This window comes from Macaca nemestrina, chromosome X (assembly GCF_043159975.1).
Source record: "Macaca nemestrina isolate mMacNem1 chromosome X, mMacNem.hap1, whole genome shotgun sequence".
Lineage (NCBI taxonomy): Eukaryota > Metazoa > Chordata > Mammalia > Primates > Cercopithecidae > Macaca > Macaca nemestrina.
In genome coordinates, this window is record NC_092145.1 from 131,939,969 (window position 1) to 131,965,961 (window position 25,993).

General features: G+C 38.3%; 1 protein-coding gene across 2 annotated transcripts in view; it reads right to left on the reverse strand.

The window, feature by feature from the left end:
* LOC105490366 (interleukin 1 receptor accessory protein like 1) overlaps positions 1–25,993 on the reverse strand; it is a 1,633,350-nt gene that overhangs the window by 1,354,369 nt on the left and 252,988 nt on the right. The window lies entirely within an intron of this gene.

Genomic DNA, 25,993 nt, shown 5'->3' on the forward strand with positions numbered 1-25,993 from the left:
TCCGCCTGTCTCGGCCTCCCAAAGTGTTGGGATTACAGGCGTGAACCACCGCGCCCGGCCTTTGATCTCCTTTCTAAATGTTTAGTAACATCTACATTTCTTACTAGTGTGTTGAATATTTGTTTTTACTTAGCTACTTTTAATTAAGTTTTTTTGAGGGGAGGTGGGAGCAACAAAGTGCTTAACAAATCCTCAGGAGACAGCAGGAGTGCCATACTTAGGATTAAGAAGAAAGGAATGGTAGGGTGGTAACCATTCTTCAAGATGGCCCCTAATGATCCTTACCACCTGCTATTCATGCCCTTATGTAGTTTTCTCACACATTGAATAGGTTTCATCTTGTAACTAATAGGATATTGTAGACGTGATGGTATGTGACTTCCAAGGCTAAGTCACAGAATGCATGGTGGCTTCCAACAGTCCTCTCTTAACCACTCACTCTGGGGAAAAAACCAAACAACTTCCGTTTCTTGAGCATGCTCAAGCAGTATTATGGGGAGGTCGGCGTGGCAACAAACTGAGGCTTTCTGCTGACAGCCAGCATTAATTTGCCAATGCTATGAGTGGGACACCCTGATAGGAGATCCTGTAATACATACTGCCGGGAGCAGTGGCTCACACCTGTAATTCCAACATTTTGGGAGGCCAAGGTGGACGGATGATCTGAGGTCAGGGATTTGAGACCAGCCTGGCCAACATGGTGAAACCCCATCTCAACTAAAAATACAAAAATTAGCTGGGTATGGTGGCACACACCTGTACTCCCAGCTACTCGGGAGACTGAGAGAGGAGAATCACTTGAACCTGGGAGATGGAGGTTGCAAGATCCCGCCACTGCACTCCAGCCTGGGTGACAGAGTGAGACTCAGTTAAAAAAAAAAAAAAAAAAAAAAAAAAAAAATCTTTTCAAACAACCAGCTCCTGGATTCATTGATTTTTTGAAGGGTTTTTCATGTCTCTATGATCTTAGTTATTTCTTATCTTCCACTAACTTTTGAATTTGTTTGCTCTTGCCTCTCTAGGTCTTTTAATTGTGATGTTAGGGTGTCAATTTTAGATCTTTCCTGCTTTCTCCTGTGGGCATTTAGTGCTATAAATTTCCCTCTAAACACTGTTTTAGCTGTGTCCCAATAAGGGAGGAGACCACCCCTCATATCGTCTTATGCCCAATTTCTGCCTCCAAAGAAGGAAGAAGTAAAAACTAAAAGGCAGAAATGAAATCCACAGGCAGACAGCCCGGCGCCGCGCCCTGGGCCTGGTAGTTAAAGATCGACCCCTGACCTAATTGGTTCTGTTATCTGTAGATTACAGACATTGTATACAAATGCACTGTGAAAATCCCTATCTTGTTTTGTTCCGATCTAATTACCAGTGCATGCATCCCCCAGTCACATACCCCCTGCTTGCTCAATCAATCACGACCCTCTCACACGCACCCCCTTAGAGTTGTGAACCCTTAAAAGGGACAGGAATTGCCACTCAGGGAGTTTGGCTCTTGAGACAGAATCTTGCTGATGCCCCCGGCCAAATAAACCCCTTCCTTCTTCCTTCTTTAACTCGTTGTCTGAAGAGTTTTGTCTGTGGCTCATTCTGCTACACCAGAGATTCTAGTAAGTTGTGTCTTTCTTCTCATTGGTTTCAAAGAACTTATTTATTTCTGACTTAATTTCATTATTTACCCAGTAGTCATTCAGGAGAGGGTTGTTCAGTTTCCATGTATTTGTGCGACTTTGAGTGAGTTTCTTAATCCTGAGTTCTAATTCGATTGCACTGTGGTCTGAGAGACTGTTATAATTTCTCTTCTTTCGCATTTGCTGAGGAGTGTTTTACTTCCAATTATGTGGTCAATTTTAGAATAACTGCGATGTGGTACTGAGAAGAATGTATATTCTGTTGATTTGGGGTGGAGAGTTCTGTAGATGTCTATTAGGTCCGCTTGGTCCAGAGCTGAATTCAAGTCCTGAATATCCTTGTTAATTTTCTATCTCGATGATCTGTCTAATTTTGACAGTGGGGTGTTAAAGTCTCCCACTGTTATTGTGTGGGAGTCTAAGTCTCTTTGTAGGTGTCTAAGAACTTGCTTTATGAATCTGGGTGCTCCTGTATTGGGGGCATATATATTTAGGATAGTTAGCTCTTCTTGATGCATTCATCCGCTTACCATTATGTAATGCCCTTCTTTGTCTTTTTTTATCTTTGTTGGTTTAAAGTCTGTTTTATCAGAGACTAGGTTTGCAACCCCAGCTTTTTTTTTCGCTTTCCATTTGCTTGGTAAATATTCCTCCATCCCTTTATTTTGAGCCTATGTGTGTCTTTGCACATGAGATGGGTCTCCTGACTACAGCACATCGATATGAACAGACCCTTCTCAAAAGAAGACATTTATGCGGCCAACAAACATATGAAAAAAAAACACTCATCATCACTGGTCATTACAGAAATGCAAATCAAAACCACAGTGAGGTACCATCTCATGCCAGTTAGAATGATGATCATTAAAAAGTCAGGAAACAATAGATGCTGGAAAGGATATAGAGAAATAAGAATGCTTTTACATTGTTGGTGGGAGTGTAAATTAGTTCAACCATTGAGGAAGACAGTGTGGCAGTTCCTCAAGGATCTAGAACCAGAAATACCATTTGACCCATCCTATTACTAGGTATATACTCAAAGGATTAGAAATCATTCTACTATAAAGACACATACACACATATGTTTATTGCAGTGCTCACTATTCACACTAGCAAAGACTTGGAACCAACCCAAATGCCCATCAATGATAGACTGGATAAAGAAAATGTGGCACATATACACCATGGAATATTATGCAGCCATAAAAAAGACTGAGGTCATGTCCTTTGCAGGGATATGGATGAAACTGGAAATCATCATTCTCAGCAAACTAATACAGGAACAGAAAACCAAACACCGCATGTTCTCACTTATAAGTAGGAGCTGAACAATGAGAACATATGAACACAGGGAGGGGAACATCACACACTGGGGCCTGAAGGCGGGTGGTGGACTAGGGGAGGGATAGCATTAGGAGAAATACCTAATGTAGATGACGGGTTGATGGGTGCAGCAAACCACCACAGCACGTGTATACCTATGTAACAAACCTGCACATTCTGCACATGTATCCCAGTACTTAAAGTATAATTAAAAAAAAAAAAATCCTACATTTCCAGTCAAGCCTTCAGAGGATTGCAGCCCTAGCCAACATCTTTATGGCCATCTTATTAGAGACACCAAGTCAGAGCTACCCAGATAAGCTGTTCTTAAATCTCTGACCCAAAGAAACTGTGAGGATGATAAATGTTTGTTGTTGTTTTAAGTTTGGGGATTTGTTATGCAGCATAGATAAGGAATACTGGTAACTTCCTAGTGTTTCACAGATTCCATTACTGCAATTAAAGGGCAAAATTTTGCTTATTGGAAGGATCAAGGGTTTTGGATTGCACCAGGAATATAGTTTTAGTTTAACCACGTACTAGTTACGAGTTTTGTTTTTTTTTTTTTAATTTCCTGAGGCTCATTTTCTTCATCACTAAAATGAGGCTTCTAATGTTTGATAAGATAGTAAAGTATATATGGCCGGACGTGGTGGCTCATGCCTATAATCCTAGCACTTTGGGACGCCAAGGTGGGTGGATCACTTGAGGTCAGGAGTTTGAGACCAGCCTGGCCAACATGTTGAAACCTCATCTCTACTAAAAAAAAAAAAAAAAATACAAAAATTAGCTGGGTATGGTGGTGCACACCTGTAATCCCAGCTATTCAGGAGGCTAAGGCAAGAGGATCGCATGAACCTGGTGGGGGCAGAGGTTGCAGTGAGCCGAGATGGCGCCACTGCACTCCAGCCTGGGTGACAGAGCAAGACTCTGTCTCATAAAACAAAACAAAACAAACAAACAAAAAACAGACCATAGGAAAGTATATACACCATCTAATATATAGCTTGGTACATCCTATGTGTTTAATAAATGTTGGTCATCATAACAGTACTAATTGTTCATATATTTACATTATCCTTGGAAGCCCTTAAGGTACAATGAAATAGCCAATTCACACTACGCAACATTCAATTCAAGTAAGTCCTAAATATATGGGCACTGTTCACTTACTAAAACAATTTACCTTACTGGGAACTAGTAATGCTCTGATGGCCACTATATGCTCCTGGTTCAGAAAATGCAACGGGCCTAGAAGAGTGTCCTGGACACAATTGGTGATCTGCTCCTATCCCCTTCATTTCCTTTACCAGTGCTTTGTTTTATCCCATACTTGTTCTGTAATTCATGATAAGGGCTTACAGAAGAAACCTCTAAAACTTGACCTTGGACACTACAGTTGTCTCACCCTAACTTAGAACCAGAAGTTCCTGAGAGTTCATGTTCCTTAGGACAGACTACAGTTCATGATTGACTAGCTCTGGATTATAAGAAGACAGTTCCTATGTCTTGAGACAAGACAAACTCAGAGGTACAATTTTTGGTCCAGGGCTTCACCACAGGATCAGACTGAGTCAGAGACTTCACCTGAAATTGAACCCTGGCTTGGCTTCTTCCCTTTATTATTCTGCTTCTTTGATCCTTCCCTGGTATTTCCTGTGAGTACTTCCTTAATAAATTACTTGCGCTGGAATCCTTGGCTCAGAGTCTGCTTTTGAGATCGTTCAAGTTAAGACAGAATTTAAGCCAGGCCTGCCCTCTCACAGACACTTTTATTTTCTGTCTTTAGGAACAAATGTGATTGTGCAGCCAATTCAACTGCTGATTTGAAAATTAGCATAGAGTACGGGGGTTACATTTTTGGAATTTCAAAATTACGAGAAATGCCAATGCTTCCAACCTAGCTGAAGGTCAGGTAATTGAGTTGGAAACAACATTTGTGAAAGGAATGTTGTTTCCAGTTGAATTCAAATTATACACACCATGGCTAAACTATGTAATGCAAATAACGCACTCTGATAATAAGGGGACTAATGAATGAATATGTAAGCACACTGTCTTTTATACAATTCTGAAATTTCTTCTCAACTGAATTACAAACTCTAAATCACTCACTGCTCTCAGGGGAAGAAGATTAATACGTAATGAGCACTTGTTTCATGCCAGGCAACACGTTAAAGTGTTTTATGTATCTTTCAATCTTTGTGCTCATGCTTCAAAGGAAAGGAGTCCCACTTTACAAAAGAATCTGAGAGTCAGAGTGTTGACGTAACTTGTCCGTGGTCACACAGCCAGTAATAAGAGAATATATTCAAGCCTATATCTGTGTGATCACCAAAACCATACTCTTCCCACCCACAATGATCTGACGTCAAGAAAAATGTTGATATAATTATATCAACAAATGGCTGCACAACTTACAATTTTGAGTGAGTCTGATTCCTGGAGGACTCTTTTTAGTGTGCATGTTAGATAAACAAGATTTTTACATGCTTCCCATTCATTTAAGACCATATAGATTCACTCTGATGAATCGGCCAATGAAATATTAAGGTACTTTTTGATATGCCTATATCAAGATCATCCCTATGCTTAAATACATAATATTAATATATTAATATTTTCATCTCTCCTTCACAAGAATGTCATTTCCCATCCTGTATTGACTATCTAATAGGTCGGAAATAAAATTAAGTGAGAAGACAAACACATCATTAAGCATGTATTTGTCTTATTGCCCAAACTGTTTGGATTAAGTCCACTAGTAGATATATTTCCACAGCAGTGAATTTTCAGTCAATAGAATTACAGAGGAACCTAATAAGGAAGTAAGTAATGTGGGAAGAGCGAGATAAGACAGGGTAGGTATTTCACTTGAGCAATGAAACATGAAAATGCTCTTGGGAAGCCAGGGCAATTTTGAATTATGTTGATGGAAGACTATTCAATGCACTTGACTACTCTTCTTGACCATTTTATTCTCTGACTTATGAGGATTAATTATAACTCTACTAACCTGTATTTTCCTGTTTAGCCTATTTCAGGCCCTTAATTCTGGATTAGGCATATAATTTCACAATATACACCAAAAAGGCTTTAATGAAGTATAAAGGGATGTAAAAAAATTCTTCTAAATCTTCCCTTACCACTGTAGGATTTTGGTTTAAAAATCATTAAATTGTTGACTTGGAAACTTCCCCTTAGGAAGTGAGTTATTTTATGCCCTGAATAAATAAACTTCCAGTTGTGTCCCAAGAAAAATTCCAAGATATATACAAGAAGAATCTTGTCTATGAATTCCTGAGCTAAATATTTTCTTAACATTTACATGGCATTAATGTCCAGTTTTTAAAAAGTATGGTTTTAGGGATGAGCACTGAAATAATGGTGGGGCGGTGAGAAGACAGAGGCAAAGGATTATGTCTTACAAAATTAATTCATTGATTAAAATGTGATCAAAATGTTTTCACAAGCTAGTGGTTTGTCTATTCCTCATTTGACATTCACAAAAAGAGCTTGAAAATACATTTATACAGCAACAGTAGGACGCAAACACAATGTTTTACAACAAATGTTGCAGTGATTTTCAATCAGCCTGGTCTTTATGTCTTTTTTCCCTGAAAATATGCAATATCCTATTGACTTGATATTCTTTGATGCAAGGTTCTAAGACAGGAGAAGAAAGAGTCCAGATTAGTTTCAAGCATAAATATCTCACTAAAAATCTAACAGTGTATTGAATACTTCTGGTGCCCTACTTCATACTGAGAGTCTACCTTTTCTTGTGCCCTTTGCTGTGATAAACAGCACCTAATCTCATTTGCTTGCATGAAGCTTACATTATTCTGGGGGTGGGGTGGAGGGCACACAATAAACACGTAGTGATAAATACTAAACTGAAAATACCACAGAAAGCGACTAGGATGCTATTTTATATCTGGTTGGACAGGGAATATCTCTCTGAGGACCTTTTTTTTTTGTTAAGTTTAAAGTTGAGATATTCCCATTTATTTAAAATTTGGAGGGAAGAGCATTTCTGGCAGAAAAATCAGAGATTAGAAAGGGCTATGATTAGAACAAGAAATGAAAGAGACTAGTGTGGCTGTGGCACATGAAAGAGATGGGGGGTGCCGGGCGCGGTGGCTCAAGCCTGTAATCCCAGCACTTTGGGAGGCCGAGACGGGCGGATCACGAGGTCAGGAGATCGAGACCATCCTGGTTAACACGGTGAAACCCCGTCTCTACTAAAAAATACAAAAAACTAGCCGGCCGAGGTGGCGGACGCCTGTAGTCCCAGCTACTCGGGAGGTGGAGGCAGGAGAATGGCGTGAACCTGGGAGGCGGAGCTTGCAGTGAGCTGAGATCCGGCCACTGCACTCCAGCCTGGGTGACAGCACGAGACTCCGTCTCAAAAAAAAAAAAAAAAAAAAAAAGAGATGGGGGGAATGGTAAAAGGTGAGAATTTTTTGATCTCACCTAATTTTAACCTTAAATATTCGTATCTTCTCTGTATTCTACCCCATGCTTATTTTAGGGAGAAGTTTTGCTTCAAATTTTCTAATAAGATGCTCTAAGAAAATGCTTTTTATTTATCCTGTAGTTTTAAGGATCCTTATGCCACTGTTGAGTTTTGTGGTGTGGCAAATATTGTTAGTCTCTAACCAACATATCTTGTCCCATTCTTATTTAAAAAACCTCTGATTTTGTGTAAAGTGTCCATATGCTTAGTTAAACGTATTCACCTTCTCAAACTTCCTTGTAGCTAGGGAGGGTGATTGACCCAGTTGTGATCAGTGAGACACTGTTATATAGCATTTTGGGGAAAACTTCTGAAATTGATAAGTCTCAGGTGGAAAGTATTTTGACCCCAGACGATCCCCTTTTGCTCTATCCCTTATTCCTTCTTCCTCCCTTGAACATGGCCATGAGGTCCAGAGGTATCTCAGCCCAATTACAATCATGAAGCTGAAAGCCACACATTAAGCATGGTGGAGCAGAAAGTCAGATGGTAGTCAAGTCCCTGATGGAATCATTGCACTGCACTGCTGGACAGCCTGCTTTTTTCTTATTGCTTGAAGAAAGAGAAAAGCCTTAATGGGCTTAAACTATTATTAGTTAAGGAAAAAGACACAGTTGCCTGCCTTGGAAGAATTTACAATGAAATCAGGGAGGCAACATCAAAAATAAAAAATTACATATCTTTAAATCCAAATGAACATAGATCAAATTGAATGTATGTTGATTTATAAGATATTAACTCCCAAGATGGAGTTCGAGTTCTGTTGTGGTTTGCTCACTCTGCCTGGAATTTATAGTGGGCAATCAATGAATATTAGTGATATAATTAATCAAAAAATACATGCTTAATGAGTAAAGTTATTTGGAATTACTCACAAAAGCCTCTGTAGAGATAGTAAGTTTTAAAAGAAATGGAAGAAACATAGATAAAAGAAAGAGATGACATTCCAGGTGGGAAAATAATGCCACATCTAAACATAACTTGGTCAGTATTGCTTTGTGGGTAAGAATGGCTATGCTGATGCTTTTTGAGATATGGAAAACTATGGAAAGACTGATAGACTAGATAAATATACAAAAAATAATAGATTTGCTTTTTAAAATGAATCTTCTAAACCTTATAATGAGACCTGACAATGAAAGGAGAGTAAAAAGTTCTTAGAGGAAGACAAGAAAATACTGTACTTGTGAAGGAAAATTGCCTATGTAATATGAAAAATAAGAGCAATTATAATACAAGACAAAGTATCAGGGGATGGCCATGCCTGTCGGGCTGCACATACACACACACACACACACGCCATGATAAAGTTATGATGGGGTAAAAGTAATCCAAAAGATTTAGCTGCAAACTCCAACCATGTACAGATGCTCCTCAACTTACAATGGGGTTATGTCCCAATAAACTCATTATAAGTGGAAAATTTAGTAAGTCAAAAATATATTTAATACACCTAACCTACCAAATATCATAGCTTAGCCTAGCCTATCTTAAACATGCTTAGAACACATTAGCTGACAGTTGAGCAAAATCATCTGACACAAAGCCTATTGTACACATAAAAAAAAAAGTGTTGACTATCTCATGCAACTTATTGATTATCTCATGTACTAAAAGCAAAGGATAGAATGGTTGTATGGGTACTTGAAGTACAGTTTCTACTGAATGGCACTTTCACACCATGGTAGAGTAAAAGCATCTAAGTTGAACCATCATAAGTCAAGGATCAAATCGTCGTAAGTCAGGGATGTCTATAACAAAATCTGATACTGTACCCTACTTGCAAGGTAACAGGTTAGCCTGCCACAGTTTCATGGATACTAACAGAAGACATGAAACTCTTGAGTCAGAAACCATAAAAATGGCTTCAACATTACTCACAGTGCAAACAGTAGCCAGAGTATTCACATTTTGTGCCAGTTCCCCAAGGTCTAATTCCTACCTTGGGGACATGAAGAGAGCCGGACGATATTTGTACATGCAATAGGTACATTATAGGAGAGAAACTTTGATCTTAAAGAACTCAAATCTTTCACAGTAAACAATAAACATGTCTTCCTCTTGCTCCAAAGGGAGACATTATTTCTGTCTCCCAAGATAGTGCAGAGAAGAGAGTTCATAAAAGAGGCATTGGATGCCTCTTCTCACAAGACATACAGAAAAGCTAAGCCACGTGGAGAATTGTCTCCAAATATCATTTGAAAATGTCTGAGAAAAGTAGGTATAAATGATACAATGAAAATAATTTTAAAACTAGGAACAAAAATATTAATTAAAAAGTAAAGAGCGGCCGGGCGCGGTGGCTCAAGCCTGTAATCCTAGCACTTTGGGAGGCCGAGATGGGCGGATCACGAGGTCAGGAGATCAAGACCATCCTGGCTAACCCGGTGAAACCCCGTCTCTACTAAAAAATACAAAAAACTAGCCGGGCAAGGTGGCAGGCGCCTGTAGTCCCAGCTACACGGGAGGCTGAGGCAGGAGAATGGCGTAAACCCGGGAGGCGGAGCTTGCAGTGAGCTGAGATCTGGCCACTGCACTCCAGCCTGGGCGACAGAGCGAGACTCCGTCTCAAAAAAAAAAAAAAAAAAAAAAAAAAGTAAAGAGTGTGATTTCAGAAAGTTTGAGTCCAAAGTGATTGATAAGAGGTTAAAAAAATAGAAAGAATAAAGGTAAGAGAAAAACATGATAAAATGAGAGGAAAATAAAACAAAAGAAGGACTAAAAAATTAGAAAGACAGGGAATATGGTACAATCATTGTGGTACAAAATGATATTTACATATATTCTATTAAATTTAATTTCAAAATTACTTATTAAGCATCAACTCTGAAATTCGACCTGGCAGGAGTTGGGGAAAATAAAAACAGTATATATGACTTATTTCTGTGCTTGAGAAGCTCATATATATATATATATATATATATATATATATATATAAAAAACCAAAACCAGGCCTGGTACGGTGGCTCATGCCTGTAATCCTGGCATGTTAAGAGGCCTAGGCAGATGGCTTGAGGTCAGGAGTTCAAGACCAGCCTGGCCAACATGATCTCTACTAAAAATACAAAAAGTAGCCAGGCGTTGTGGTGCACACCTGTGGTCCCAGCTACTAGGGCAGCTGAGGTAGGAGAATCACTTGAACCTGGGAGGCGGAGGTTGCAAGGAGCCTAGATAGATAGCACCTGGGAGACAGAGTGAGACTGCGTGTCAATTTAAAAATAGAAAAAATTCTATGATATAATCAATCTTTAAATATTTAGTATTTTTAGTAAAAGCAATTAAGTGTTGGGAACTTTTTTATCAGCCATTGAAATGTGGCCTAATGTGGTCATTAAAATGACATTGTATCCCATAAATATATACAATTATTTTTCGATTAAAAATAAAATAAAACTTTAACAAATTAAATTGCCATCTTCAAAAGAGTAAATGAATGGCCTGTTTTACATAATAGTGAAAAATAAATATCCAATACAGTTGGCTCCCAACTTTTTGACCATTAGGATGAAGTTCACTTCAAAGATGTAATAATACTCATAGGCTGAATTGCTTTAGTAGCAAAACAGATATGTTACAGCAAGACTTTTCAAGAAAACACATTATTTGAACCAGTTCACTGAAGGATTGCCCAACAGATTTCACAAAAATAGTTCTGTCTCATTCTCATTGTGGACAATGAAGAAGTATAAAGTGAAAAACATCATCAAATTTAACTTACAAGTGAAACCCATCTGTATGCCATGGTTCAGTATTTCTCTGCAAGTGGAAAAAAGTCAATATTTACTATCATTAGCACAAAACACTAAAATGTGGTATTGAACTTAAAAGAGCTGGGGAGACTTTCAAAAGCAGGATGCCAAAATTACGAACCTCATTAATTTGGGAGTGTTCTTAAGCTTTAAGGCAGTGGTTCTCAAATGTGTGGTACAGGGACCACCAATGGTCCTCAGGAGATTTTGGAGGCTCTGCAAAGTCTATACTATTTTCATAATAATACCAAAATGCTATTTGCCTTTTTTGCTTTTTTGTACAGTGTAGCCGGGTGTGGTGGTTCACGCCTGTAATCCCAGCACTTTGAGAGGCCAAGGTGGGCAGGTCATCTGAGGTCAGGAGTTCAAGACCATTCTGGCCAACATGGCAAAACCCTGTCTCTACTAAAAATATAAAAATTAGCCAGGCGTGGTGGTGGGCACCTGTAGTCCCAGCTTCAGGAGGCTGAGGTAGGAGAATCGCTTGAACCCAGGAGGCAAAGGTTGCAGTGAGCACACAATGCACCACCACACTCCAGCCTGGGTGACAGAGTGAGACTCCGTCAAAAAAAAAAAAAAAATATAGTGAAGTTTTCCAGAGGTTACATTTCATGAGGTATCGGAACAAGTTGGCTATAGTTGCAGATATGCAAATTCAGCTGCTTTTATAAAGATAGATATTAAAGAGATTTACAAAACTGGAAAACAATGCCACTCTTCACTAAATTTATTTCGTTTTAGAAAATGTGGCTATTTTTCCTAAAATTATGTTAATTTGTAATGGGAGGTCTTATTGGTATTTTCAAATAATAAATACGTATATTTTAAATTTCTCTATTTCAGTGTTTCACGTGGTGAATATCGATAAGTATAACTCACACAAACAAAAGCTTTTTGGTATTTTCAAGAATTTTTTAAAGTATAACAGGAATCCTCAGACCAAAAAGTTTTTTAAAGCCCCCTTCTAAGAAATGTTATTTTCTTGTCTTGCTGTTACTGACTGAATTGTGGGCCCACAGTAATCACATGTTGAAGCCCTACGCACCAATGTGACTGTATTTGGAAACAGGGCTTTTAAAGAGGTAATTAAAGTTAAATGAGGTTGTAAGGGTGGAGATCTAATACCATAGGACTGATGTCCTTATAAGAGGAGGAAGAGATACCAAAGGATGCACACACACAGTAAACACCATATAAAGACACAGTGAGAAGGCAGATAGATATCTACAAACCAGGAAGTGAGGCCTCACCAGAAACCACCATTAATGGCACCTTGATTGTGGGTTTCTAGACTCCAAAACTGTGCATAAATAAATTTCTGATGCTTAAACTACCCCTTCTGTGGTATTTTATTACGGCAGCCCTAGTAATTTAATACATTTGCTAATAAGTGAGATTATACCATATGCCTGGCATTGTTCTAAAAGCTTTGTGTGTGTTTCCTTACTTAATCATCTCTTACCATATGCGAGCAAGTGATAATGTTATTCCCCTTTCACAAAGAAGGAACTCAGATACAAAGAGGTATAGCTCATGAGCCGTGCCAATATGAAATCGGAGTCTTTTGAGCACAGGCGTTTGACCTCTCGACTATATTACATCTTTTCCACTTACATTAAACAAAGCTAGGAGTACTTATGTCTCCCAATAAGGTTTTCCGTGCAGTAGTTTGGGGAGGTATTGGAACAGTCAGAAGTCTAAAATATTTTGTCTAAAATAGTGTTGAAACCTTCTTAATCTTTGGAAGAAAATCTACTTTGGAAAAAAGCTTAAAGATTTGGGGGATTTGAAGTTTACCTAGGAACAGGATAGCTAAATAGTAAAATTAAAAATTGGCTTTAATCTTCAACACATTTTACTTTAGTAGCACTACAAACATTTGGTCATGTCAAGGAACCATGATGGTTTAAAGGAATTTTTCACCCCTATGGTCTATACCACTATTTTGGAGTGTGTTGTGCATATGCTCTCCTGGCACCCTTGACCCTAGAGCACTTATTACAGTGTGCAATTATATATTTAATTTATTTTATTGCTCTTTGTATCAGACACCTCTTGAGCCCTTTCTTATATCTTCTTCATTTATACTCCAGTTGTTGGTACAACAATCAGCTTTGTGCAGATTATCCTGAAAGTGTCTCTCCTCAGCTATACTATTTATTTCTCTGCCATGTCTTAGTGGGACAATTTCAGGAACCAACTGACACATTCCAAAAAGCACAGGCACAAGAGAGTGAAACGTGTGTGGGGCAGCCTGTGAGCAATGGGGGATGGAGCCAATAGGTATCTGTGGCAGACAAGCCCACTGTACACTCTGTATGGCTTCTTAAAAGGCGCCTGATGAGATTGAGTCTAGCTCAATGACACACCCTTCCTTCCTTCTGTTTCTCTCACTGTTATCCGTCTTCTACTCCTGATCCTTCGGTTTCTGTTCCCCAAATAAACCTGCATCTAAAGCCTTGTCTTAGTGCTGCTTATTACGGGGAAATCCAGGCTAAGACACTACCTATCTTGCCCATTTGAATGAAAGGTCCATGAGAAGAGGTGGGAGAGGGAAGATGTTTGGCTTCTTCACTGTTATCAATGAATTAGGCATTTAATGAATATTTCTGAATGAATTAATTCATAGAGGCACCCATGATCCCCACATAATATATCAATATATATTTTCACTAGGAATTTCTTCACATTTAATAAGTCATTTTATAACACACCTCCCATACATCTGAAATCATTCACTCTCAGCCTAGTATGAATTATTTCACTCAAGAATTATTTTTATCCTCCTTAAAATTGCTAGAAAAGATCAGTTGCAGTAGACGAGTAGGAAACCTGAATTAGGAAAGCATGAAGGATGAAAACAGATGGATGAAATAGAAACAGGGACACACTGAAAAAGGTCAACCAAGGTGGCCTAAAGGGGCAGAAGGCAGAGGGGTTGAGTACAAGGGTAGCTGGGAGTCTGCAGGGGAATGATAATGGAGTCTTGTGAATTTGTGCACAACCTGCTTCGCCCTTTTGTTTAGCCCAGCTTTAAGGATAGACAATTATCTTCTTGATGATGATCAAATAAGCCTCTTGGAACGAACTGAACAGAAGTGTCCTGATTGGATTGTTGTGAAAGCTACTTCAGTAAGGAATGATAAAGTGTGAATTAGGGCTTGGGAAAAGGAAATAGATATTATCTGGGAAGAAAGCTAGGGAAAATTGAAACAAAAATAAAGCCAAGATTAGTGAAAGGAAGAGGACAAAAGAAACAAACACACAAAAAAAGTTGATCTATCACTGACTGCAAATCAACAGTGAAAGCAAGATAGAAAAGTGTGCCTTGAAATCTATCTTTATGACTTTTCTCCTGCAGTTTTTCATATTGTTGTCATTGTTCTTTTAAACTTCCTTGGTGTGGCTCCCTGCTATGACAATAATTTCCCAGGAATTGACAAACTGAGTTTTGTGTATTTTTAACATATCAGGAGGCATGTTGCTGAGAAGAATAAAGTTTATTTGTAATATTAAAGTAATAATTCATGATGCTGTTTCAAACCTGCCACAAGTTGAATAGGATGACTGCAAAGGAAGCACTTTTAGCCAACTTTAAGCCTCTCTTTGCCACGCTTGCCTATTGTTAAATAGCTTCTTGGCATTTGCTCACTTGAGGCCCAGGTAGTGTTTCTGTAATGGGCCAGGAATGGAATTTGATCTCTGAAAATGGATGTAGATTTAAGTCATTGACCACTATGGATACACAGAATGTTCTGTCTGACATGCTCCCAGTAATCATACTTATTAGATAGTCCCAATTTCAGTAGACAGCATCTACCATCTTTAGCTCTTCCATCTCCACTATCCTACCTATTTAGATAATTATCAAGTTCTGGCTATCAAACTGGATAAGAAATTCACTTTCCTTTTGGTCCCCAAAGTATGTGTGTATTATATTTTAGTACATATCATATTTTGCTATGATACTTTCCATGTCCATCTCTTTAATAGATCATGTCTTTCATGAAGATAAAAACAATGACACATAGTAAGGTCCCCCAGTGATGACCACCCAATTGTCCACTTAAATAAATGGACTTTGCTTCTTTAGATATAATGAGTTTCCCATTATTAGAAGTTTTAGCAGGAATAAACTATGAAATAATTAAGGCCCCTTCAAGCCACAAACTTTATATTTCTATACTAAAGCAAAGTCAATAAACAAGGGCACATTTTCTTTGCATAAATTTCTCCTACCCACACTATTTTTTTTTTTTTTTTTTGAGATGGAGTCTCGCTCTGTCGCCCAGGCTGGAGTGCAGTGGCATGATCTCAGCTCACTGTAAGCTCTGACTCCCGGGTTTACGCCATTCTTCTGCCTCAGCCTCCCGAGTAGCTGGGACTACAGGCACCCGCCACCTCGCCCGGCTAGTTTTTTGTATTTTTTAGTAGAGACGGGGTTTCACCGTATTAGCCAGGATGGTCTTGATCTCCTGACCTCGTGATCTGCCCGTCTCGGCCTCCCAAAGTGCTGGGATTACAGGCTTGAGCCCCACCGCGCCCGGCCCTACCCACACTATTTATTCTCCTACTTTCCAATTGTGTACTATGCAAGGTACCCTCATGTTATATACCCCCTAATTGTGTTATGAGAGAATTCTGTCTCATTGGCAAAATCATCTTCCCTCAGACTATGAACTTGCTATTTAGTAGTCTTATGTAAAACATTTTGATTTTGCAAAATGATAATAAGTATTATTTAATATCCACATTTATTTTGCTGGTCTTCTTCCTAGGACAAAATGAAGAAATGGAATTGGCTAGCAAAGCCCTAAAAAAAATTTTTAATGAGCTGGAGAATAAGAATTAAAAAGAAAAGCTAAAGTGTTTTAGATGAGATAATACAAGGCTAAACTGCAACTTAATCACAGTATATAAAAAATAAAACCCGCCAACCATAAGGAACTGTTTGCATAGCTATGAATTCAGAGAAACGATGTGTGTATAATCTGTGCTCCATATCAGGGTATTTATTTTGTCCACACGTGATGCAGAGTAACCAAATGCATTACAATTTTAGTGCAGTTTCATGCATTTGACTTGGAGTTGCTTTCATCTGGTGAGAACAAGACCACAGTTGATGCTTGGAAGAATAAAAATGCCTCACTTAAGAACATAAAGGGCTCATGTGCTTAAAGCTCATCTGCTTAAGGCTTCAGCATTTCTTATTCTCATGACCACCTATGATGCCTAAATAATCCTTTCTGTGCTGCAATTTTCTTCAGAGTATGATGGATCAATATTTCCTGTATATCAAAACAGCTCCCAGAAGGGAAATTACTTGAGACAACTATGTCATGGGAGAAGGTTAAGTGCATGTGGCAGATGGCAAAAAGACCACAATTCTTTGCCCCTCCCTGTGTCCACACACTTTGCAATGTGATTTTGAAATTATTGTCACTAAAGAGGCAGAGTCAATTTCCCCTGCCCTTACATCTGTACTGACCTTGTGACTTCTTTTGGTTAATAGATTGCAGCAGAGGTCACAATCTGCCAGTTCTGAGCCTACCCTTTAAGACACCTTTCGTGTTTCTTCTTCTCTCACTCAGAACATTGTGACCATCAGATAAAAGCAAACCCAGGCTGACATGCTGGATTATCAGAGCTACATGACCCAGGTGACGCCAGATGAGCCAGCCCGCAGCCCCTCTATAACTGACTACAGACACTTGGACATGCTCCAGTGAGATCAGTTTAGCCCAGCCCAAATCAGAAGAGCTGCTCAGACGGGCGACCTTATTGTTTTATCCACTACATTTTGTGATGGTTTGCTACACAGCAGTAGCCAACCTTGTAAGTGACAGTTGTCTGAAAGAGCATTGCTTAAAATAAACAACAAAGAAAATGATGTCAAAAAAAAAAAAAAAAAGAAAGAAAGAAAGAAAGAAAATGATGTGACCCAATAAAAGTAAGAGTACTGGAGGAGATTTTTGAATGCCAAAATTCATTAAGGAATCCCAATTTTCCAGATGTGCACCTGATCCCAGAAATTAGGTACACATACTGCAGATACTTATAAAAGGAATTAGCACAGAAATTATTATAGACAAGGAAATTATTAAATGTCTGAAGTATCAGCAACAGAAAGACTGGTAGAAAACAGAAGCTACTAAAGCTGTGACTGTCACCTGGTAAATATTGATTAAGGAAAATGAAAGCTAAAAGTGTAAAAAGCACAGAGTGAGCATAGGTGTTGACTGTGGGCCGTGCTCCTACCCCAGAGATTACTGCTCACTTTGTAGCACTGCAGTCAGGATGAAAATGGCAGATTCCGAAAAGCTGTTAAAGCAATCTCTTAATGTTTTTGCTTCCTAAGCAGTGAGAGCTTTCTATTTAAATTTCTATCCTTCAGAAGAGCTGCATTAGTGAGCAACAGAGGAGGAGAACCACCACATAAACTTGAATTTACTCCCTACCCTCCCGCTTTACCCTTTAAAAGTTGGGTTTTCAAGACTTAAAATTATAAGTCCTAAACCTACCTTCATTAAATTTTTATCTTTAATGTTAGATTGAACAGTCAAGGCCATTTTCTTTAGCATTTGCCTCACTTTCCTTACCTGTTTTCTCAATTTAGTTAAAGGGAGCCATGAACTGAGAACTGTTTAAAATGCACAGTTCATAAATCTTTTGATGTGGGAATAATTCAATACCCAAACCACATAGCTGCCAACTTCCACTTCTTCACTTTTGTTCTATATGTTGATTTGGGAAGACACAAAGCTAAGAGAACATGATGTGTCCCAGGGAGTGGGGAAAGCACAGCATCAGTTACAAAACAAGGATAGCCAAAAGTCTGATTTTAAGCCTGTTATTAATCTACCTTACCTCATTTCATTAAATTATTCTGTAGATCCGTAAGTCAACAGATGAGAAGAGTCAATCTAGCTATTCATGATAGGATGCTAAAAAGAAAAAGGCACAGCGCAAAATGAATGATCATCATCAGGGCGGCTCAGAACAAAAGGTGAAGGTCTGAATGACAGTGGTGGATGGTTTCATGTAGGTCATAAGCAGCTCTTGCACTTTGAAATTGTTATGCTAGAGATTGCTGCCCTTTAGGCAACCCCAGATATCCTTCCCAAGGGGGAAAGTATTTGCACACCAGTGACACCAGAGGAGGAGACAATTAAATTTGACACTCAGTAGAGTAGTACTGTTCTGATTTGCCCCTTTGTAAAAAACCTAAGACAGGAGATGGTCCTTGGAGTTAAGAAAGAAATTCACTCCTAAAAGTTAGCAACCTTATATGTAATAATTATATAAGAAACACAGTGGCATAAAGAGGGGATGGAGAGGGAGGCTTTAGCTGTATCTTTAACATTCATTTGCTTTAAAAAAAGAGAGAAAAAGAAAGTTGGAGAAGATTTGACAACACATTAACATATGCTAAATCTGGGTGTTGAGATGATTTTGTCATATTTTTCTAGCTTTTCTTTATGTTTAAAATAGTTCATAATAATACACGTATAATAAAAAAGAAACAAAAATGTAATGGCAGAATTTATGTCAGCCCACCACAGAGCTAGCTGCCTCCTAGGAGATGTTTAATGATAATACAAAAAGAGATATCTGTGTAGATAGCTAGGCCTATTTTCTGGCCTACTTCTGAATGTCAGGTTTCAATGAGATTTAGAAAGAGACCTTTATCTGGCAGGATAGTGAGTCTCGTAAATCTAACTCATATTTTCTGTATCTTCCTGGTGTTTGTATGTTTCCCCATGGAATGGGTACAAGAAAAATAAATTATTACAGCAACGATAGAGCATAAACTATTCTCTGCGGACTTAATAAAGTTATTATGGGCTTAAAAGGTAAGAAAATAATCCCAATTTCTCTATCCAATATAGTTATAACTTTGGTGAAATAAATAAACTGATTCCCTTATCAAAATAAGCTTGGCAGTATGACTTAATGGAATTTGAACAGATGTTAATAAAGGCATAAGAATGCACCTATACAGATTCTTGGTAAAACACACACACACACACATTTTGATTAGCTCCTTTGGGTTCTTAGTCTACTGGCATTTTACACATCTGTCACTTGGAAAATGACCACATACTAAGTCAAATTGGATCCTCTTGCCCCTGAAGGACCTCCTCCCATGACCACAACCCCTAGGTGCATTCAGCACACCTGGCTCTCTGCCCACTGGGCTGTGAGGGATTGCTTCCCAGGAACAACAAGAGACAAGTTAGACAGCAGTGAAGAGCTGCCCTTCCCATGTGTTTGCTAAATACAAAAGGGCAGGTGAGGAGCATACAGTTCTGTGAGCAGGAGGCCTTCTGCCTTACAAATATGTAGTTTGAAGCATTCGAAGGAACAAGGGCCCAGTAGGTGGCTGATCTGCTGCCTCTCTACTCTGTGTGGGCCCTTAAATCCTTTCCTTTGAGCTCCCTAATATAGCTCTTCTAAGGGATAACTATTTAAATAGAAAGCTCCCACTGTTTGGCAAGTCAAAAAGCATCAGTTCACTGTTCTAACAGCTCTACAGCAGCTCTGAAAACACAGAGGAGATGGGTGAGCAGGAATCCCCAAAATAGTCTATTTGATCTACCAGAAGTCACTTAGTTACAGTGCTGCAATTGAGAAGCGGAAAGTCTTTCCTCTGGCCACTCCTTTTTATCATTAATATCCTCAGAGATATCCAAGTAACAGGTTACCTTGTAGAGACTCTGCTCCTTGCTCACATGCAAGTAGGACTTCGCAGTGATCCCATCCTATAACTCAGGGCATTTCTTTACGTTCCAACTAAAGTACTACGCAAGGCTCCACAGAGAAGGTGAGGAACCTTAATTCACTCACGGTGACATAATTATTCTACAGAAAGCTTTGAAAGTGTGCAGAAATTCATCTTGAAATAGGGTATTTGTATTTAAAAACTCACTAACTGCTGTCAGTTTAGAGTCATTGGGGACTATAAAAAAAGTGTGAGGAATTAGGGGGAAAATCAACATATACAAAACAGCTAAAAGGATAATAAAAACAAGTACATAGTTTGATCCTCTGTGCTGTGCTGCAGATTATAGATTTAGAGTTCAGATAAGGGAGAGACTACTGATGGGCAGATTGATAAAAGCTTCACAGAGCTGTTGACTATAAAGATAAAGGACTTGAGGTTTGATGGAAAAGGTTCAGTAACATGGAAATAGGTCTAATAATGGGAATAAAACAAGCTCTAGGAAGAAAAGGCCATGACCAATAGGTAGAGAAGATGAAATGAGATGAGTCTGAAAATATTTAGACCATGATATAGTTGAAAAGGCAACAACTTCATTTACCTTTTGGTCTTACGTGAAGATGAGATCTGTGGGGTGCATATGCATGTGTATGTGTGTCTAGTCGGTGGCTGGATAGAAGAGGATGAAGATTGATGTCATCTGAGGATCAACATGACTCAGTTATAGTTTGTCTAAAGAAGTTTTGGCTAAAATACAGCAGGATTTCATCAAAAGTAATGCTGTGGGACATAAGATGTTGCAAGTTTTCAGTGTTTTTACCTCTTGATAAATAAAATGGATATTTGAAAGGAGCAGAAATCAAACACATCGTGTGTGGTTTGAAGTCTGCTTTTCCCCATTTGTCTCAGGTGTGATGATGGAAAAGAAAAATTAAGAGAATTATTTTATCTCTAATCCTACTGTAAACATTCATAATTAACTAAAAACTACTAAAGGAAAACAAATTTGAAGATAGAAAAAAAGGCAAGGATGAGAAGCAAGTGACATGTGCACATTTGAAAAATGTGACCCTATTTTCTAAACTCTTCCTAAAATATATGAAATGTTCAAATAATTTTGTTCATTTCCACAGTTGAAGAGAAACAGCTTAAGCCTGTGACTTTGTGTAAGAGGGTATAGCAGCAAGAAATGAAAAAAATACCATATGTCCCCAGTGCCAGATGACACTGAAGAATTTCTAAAATGCAGCCTCAAAGAGTTGTTTGTTTGTTTTTTTTCCTCTGTTTTGCTTTTGGTACTGCTTGCTGAATTAAAGGATATATAAAATCATTCCAGCCACTGATAAACAATCCGTGACAATGAAATAGATATATATTCAGGACTTGTCTGAACACAGGACTTTGCAATTGCTGTTCTGCTGTGTCATTTAGACACAGGGCTCAATTTCACAAAGTCAGATGTTCAAGGTTTAAGATAAAACTTATGAAGGAAAGAATAAAACGCCATTCCTTAACCAATAATCCGATGTTCTGTTTTTCTTCCATTCTCATTTCTACCAGCACAGTACCATGTATGCAGGCAATAAAGCTACACTTTAAACATAGCTGCTGTTTGAGAAGGTTTTAGCCTTCTCAACACCTTCAGCCTGAATCTGCCTGTCTTGCTGCAAGAGACACCCTAAGTAACATAAATTGATTTGCTGAGAGTGGCTTCTGACCTAGTGCCAAGCCATTATGGAATACCCTTTGCGATAAATTCCCTGAGTTTGGTAGCTAGTACAAAACACTTCATAACTCTATCCATACATAACAATTCTCTCTTTGATCTGTACAAAGAAGCTGAATGAAAACATTATAATGTGACAAGGACGAAGGATGCAGACAGTATAATGGCTCTCTCACAGAGTCTCACCTGAGCAGCCCTCAAATGGGTATTTTTATGTCATGACCCACATAAGGAAACCCAGAGGATAACTTTAGCATAAGTGCCACAACCCAAAAAGCAAAGGTATATAGAGAGAGATACATAGTTATATATCTCCCTAAGTAACTAATGAATTTCACTTGAAGTTAAGAGATGTGTTTGTTTCTGAAACAGTAAAGGAATGAAAGCCAGCAAACAGCTAGTTTTTCTGCCATTTTGCATGGAGTGAAAATTCAATCATTGTACATCCTATTTTTTTCTACACACAATTATTTAACTCTCAGTGCTAAGATATGAACCCACTACACAACAGATATTGGCTTTTGGGAGATATTAAGTCTTTGTTTCTTTAAGAAACTGAGAGTCAGAGTGGAAAATTAAATGTGACAAAATAAATGAATATCCAGTAGCGTTCTTAAATTTGATCTTCAACCACAAATGGGATTTTATTGTTTAAAAGTCTTTGGTTGGTGATTGAGTTTTCTTGGTGATTTAATTCACAGAAAACAGCTGTGATTAGAATCAATTCACTTGACAACACAATAGCATTTTATACCCCAAGTAATGTTAACTGAAAACACGAAAAAATTCATAGGTTCTATAGCTGCTTTTAGAACTTTGTGATAGAGCTATAACCCACTTTTGCTGACAGCATTACTTCTCTCACTGATTAATAAAAAGCATAAATGAATTTTATGATCACATAGATAAAATTTTACTGGAAAATATATATTGCTACTGTTGGATTCCATTTATCTTCTTTTTTTTAAAAAAATGTCACTAATAAAACCTTTGTATATTAGAGGAATATATGTGCTACAAGTTTAATCTAACCAGAGAACGTCATTTCATTTTTTTATTTGGTGCAATTTGGTATTGTTTGAATTTGTGACCACAAACATAAATTTCTTAAGCAATAACAACTTGAAATGATATTGTATCAGAAAAAAAAAAACACCAAAACAGATACTACATGCGAAATATGTTAGGGAGATTGGTTTTATCCTAGATCATCAAAATCATATATCCTAATTTTAGAATATTGAGAGAAGAATATTCAAGAAGATGATTTACCCATGGTTTATATTTTTTTCTCTTTATTTTCTCAACTAGGTTTAGTATTCATATAGTACTTTTCTAGCTTAAAGATGTATATTTAGATGTGGAGGGAAAGCCACCATAGGAAGCAAGACTGGCAAAAGAAAGCACATTAAAGCAAGGAGGGGGTAAGGGAGTAAGGGATAGGGATCTGCCACCTGCCTCTTCCTTCCTAATTCCAATAATATATTAAACAATATAAGTGGCTCATCTAAGATCATAAATTAATACTGATGCTGTGTTTTCAGTATACATCATCTATGGACATGCATGTACTAATTGAACCACTGAAATATGGTAAGTTCAAGAAATGTGTCGTGTGCTATTAAAAATAAATAAATAATGGACATAGTATGCCTCCTTCCCTAAAGATATTCCTAGTCTGCTTAAGGACATAATATTAATACACAATGAACAATAAGAAACTGAGGATTTAGTTGGCAATTTTGCTAACACTGAAATGGCAAATCAGAGAAGTGAGTGATAGGATTAAGCTGTAAGTGTCAAAGAAGACTTTACAGAAAGGTTTTTGCCATAGGAGTCGTACTTTTAAGTTTGGAAAGAATGCAGTCTCCAAGGTAGCGTAATATAAAGAGACATAAAAGACTAAGTCAGAGCCTCAAAAGTGCCACAGAATTTGAGGTAAGAAAGAGGAAGGTGCATTGCCACGTCAAATGTGGCATAGAGTGGTCAGGAGTAGAGGGGGGAGATTGAAACAATGCAAGGAATGCCTCCAAAGAGCAACTGAAATTTTCAGTAAAAAAAGGCCAAGAAATAACCAAGGAAGTAATAGACACAAAAAGTCAAATATTCAATCATCCATTCAGCAATTATCTACATAGCCTGTGGCATTTTCCTGGCACTGTATTAGGTGTTGGGGAAGCAATGGAGAAGAAGAAAGTTAATGTGCCAGTTTTTATGGAACTTCGATTCTTGGTGGAAGAAACAAACAGATAAACAAATAATAAAATATCAAATAACAATAGGTGCTCTGCAGAGAATTAAGAGAATTAAGATGTCATGTGAGGGACTAGTCAGATGCTTTAGTCTGGTAGTTAGAGAAGACTTCTCCAAGGAAGAAACACTTAATGAGGCCTTGTATTTCAAGGGCCAGTCAGTATGAAGAGCAGGGAAGATGCAGAGAGGGCAGCTAAGGAAAAGGCCCCAAAGCAGAAAGTGGATTAAAGTCTGGTCTAGATGTAGATTAAGAGGCAAAGAGGAGAGTGACATACAATGATATGAGATAGATAGACTGGGTCCAAGATAAAATCTTGTAAGAGCAAAAGGTAAATGAAATTGATGCCTTTTCAACTATATCATGGTCTAAATATTTTCAGACTCTTTTCATATGGGAATTTTTCTTTTCCTCTGTACTAGATTGGAAAGATGGAATGGAAATCTGTTTCCTCACCTTCTTGGAGCATTGAAGGATTCAGCCCTCTATGAATACAAAGAAAAAGGGGGATAAATCAGGCTCTGGGTTTAATAAGCCATCAAAATCCATAGTGAAAGAAATAGAGGAAAGGTTTGAAGAAGAGGCAGAATATCTTAGAAAAGTAAGAATGCCAATGGGCTTGAGACGAATAGAGTTTCATCACATCCCAATTCTTCCTCACCATCGCCCAGAGGAGAAAGAGATTACCCTGACATGAGGGGCTTGAGGGGTGTAAAATCTGGCAAGACCAGAGATGTGGGCCTAATTCTTGGAAAGAAGCCAGGACTCCAGAGAGCAAGACTGTCTGGTGACTATACTGGCGAGACAAGAGGCATTCCCCTGTGAGATATTGACATGGAATGGAAAATGTTTATTTATGAAAACATAGAAATGTAATATATTTCTGGCAAACCTTAGTTTATGTTCTTAGATTTATTTCTGTAAAAATACTTAGGCAATTTGAAGTATTTATGATCATGTTGTATGTCTAAGATGGCACTTCCCAAAGTTCAGTGGGATGTAACAAAGCATTATGGAAAGAGAGTGCCTATGGTCAAATGTGTCTACAAAATACTGGGTTAAAACACTTTAGTGTTGTTTTTTTTAACTGCAGGACTTCTCAGAGCCTTTGGGTTATACTTATGTCCATTGTGAATATCCATGTAAGAGGCATAGAATCAGCATGTTCCAAAGTTATTTCATCAAAGAACCTCCTTTATTTCCCCCCCTAGAATATTTCATATAATTAATCTCCCAAGGAAAATGCATTGGGATATAAATGCAAAACTACATGGTATCATCTACTAGAATGTGACTTAGGCAATGGAGACACAGTGAACAAATGCAATGTAAGTTAACTTGGAGACTCAGGTAACCACTGCATAAGAAAACTTCAAAATGTTAAACTTCATTTAGCTTACCATGGTAGTTCTTATCGTAAATTATGCATGAATCATGTAAAGACAAGCAAAGTTATACAATCAAAATCATTCCATAAGTATTATGATACACTCAACCGTTGGTATTTGTATGGCACAACTCAGTTAAACAATTTTTTAAAAAAATTTTTTTTGGGAGACAGGGTCTCACTCTGTTGCCCAGTCTGGAATGCAGTGTCATGATCTCAGCTCACTGCAACCTCCACCTCCCGGGCTCCAGCAATCCTCCCACCTCAACCTCCCAAGTAACTGGGACTACAAGCACGTAGCACTATGCTCAGCTAATTTTTTTTTTCTTTCTTTTTTTTTTTTTTTGTAGAGATGGGGTTTCACCATGTTGCCCAGGCTGGTCTTGAACTCCTGGACTCAAGCGATCCACCCGTTTCGGCCTCCCAAAGTGCTGGGGTTACAGGCGTGAGCCACCGTGCCTGGCCTTCAGGTAAACAATTTTATAGATGCACTAAACAACCATCTCCTATTCTAACCTCTTTAAAAGAGGTAAGAGTTGGCCGGGCGCAGTGGCTCAAGCCTGTAATCCCAGCACTTTGGGAGGCCGAGACGGGCGGATCACGAGGTCGGGAGATCGAGACCATCCTGGCTAATATGGTGAAACCCCGTCTCTACTAAAAATACAAAAAACTAGCCGGACGAGGT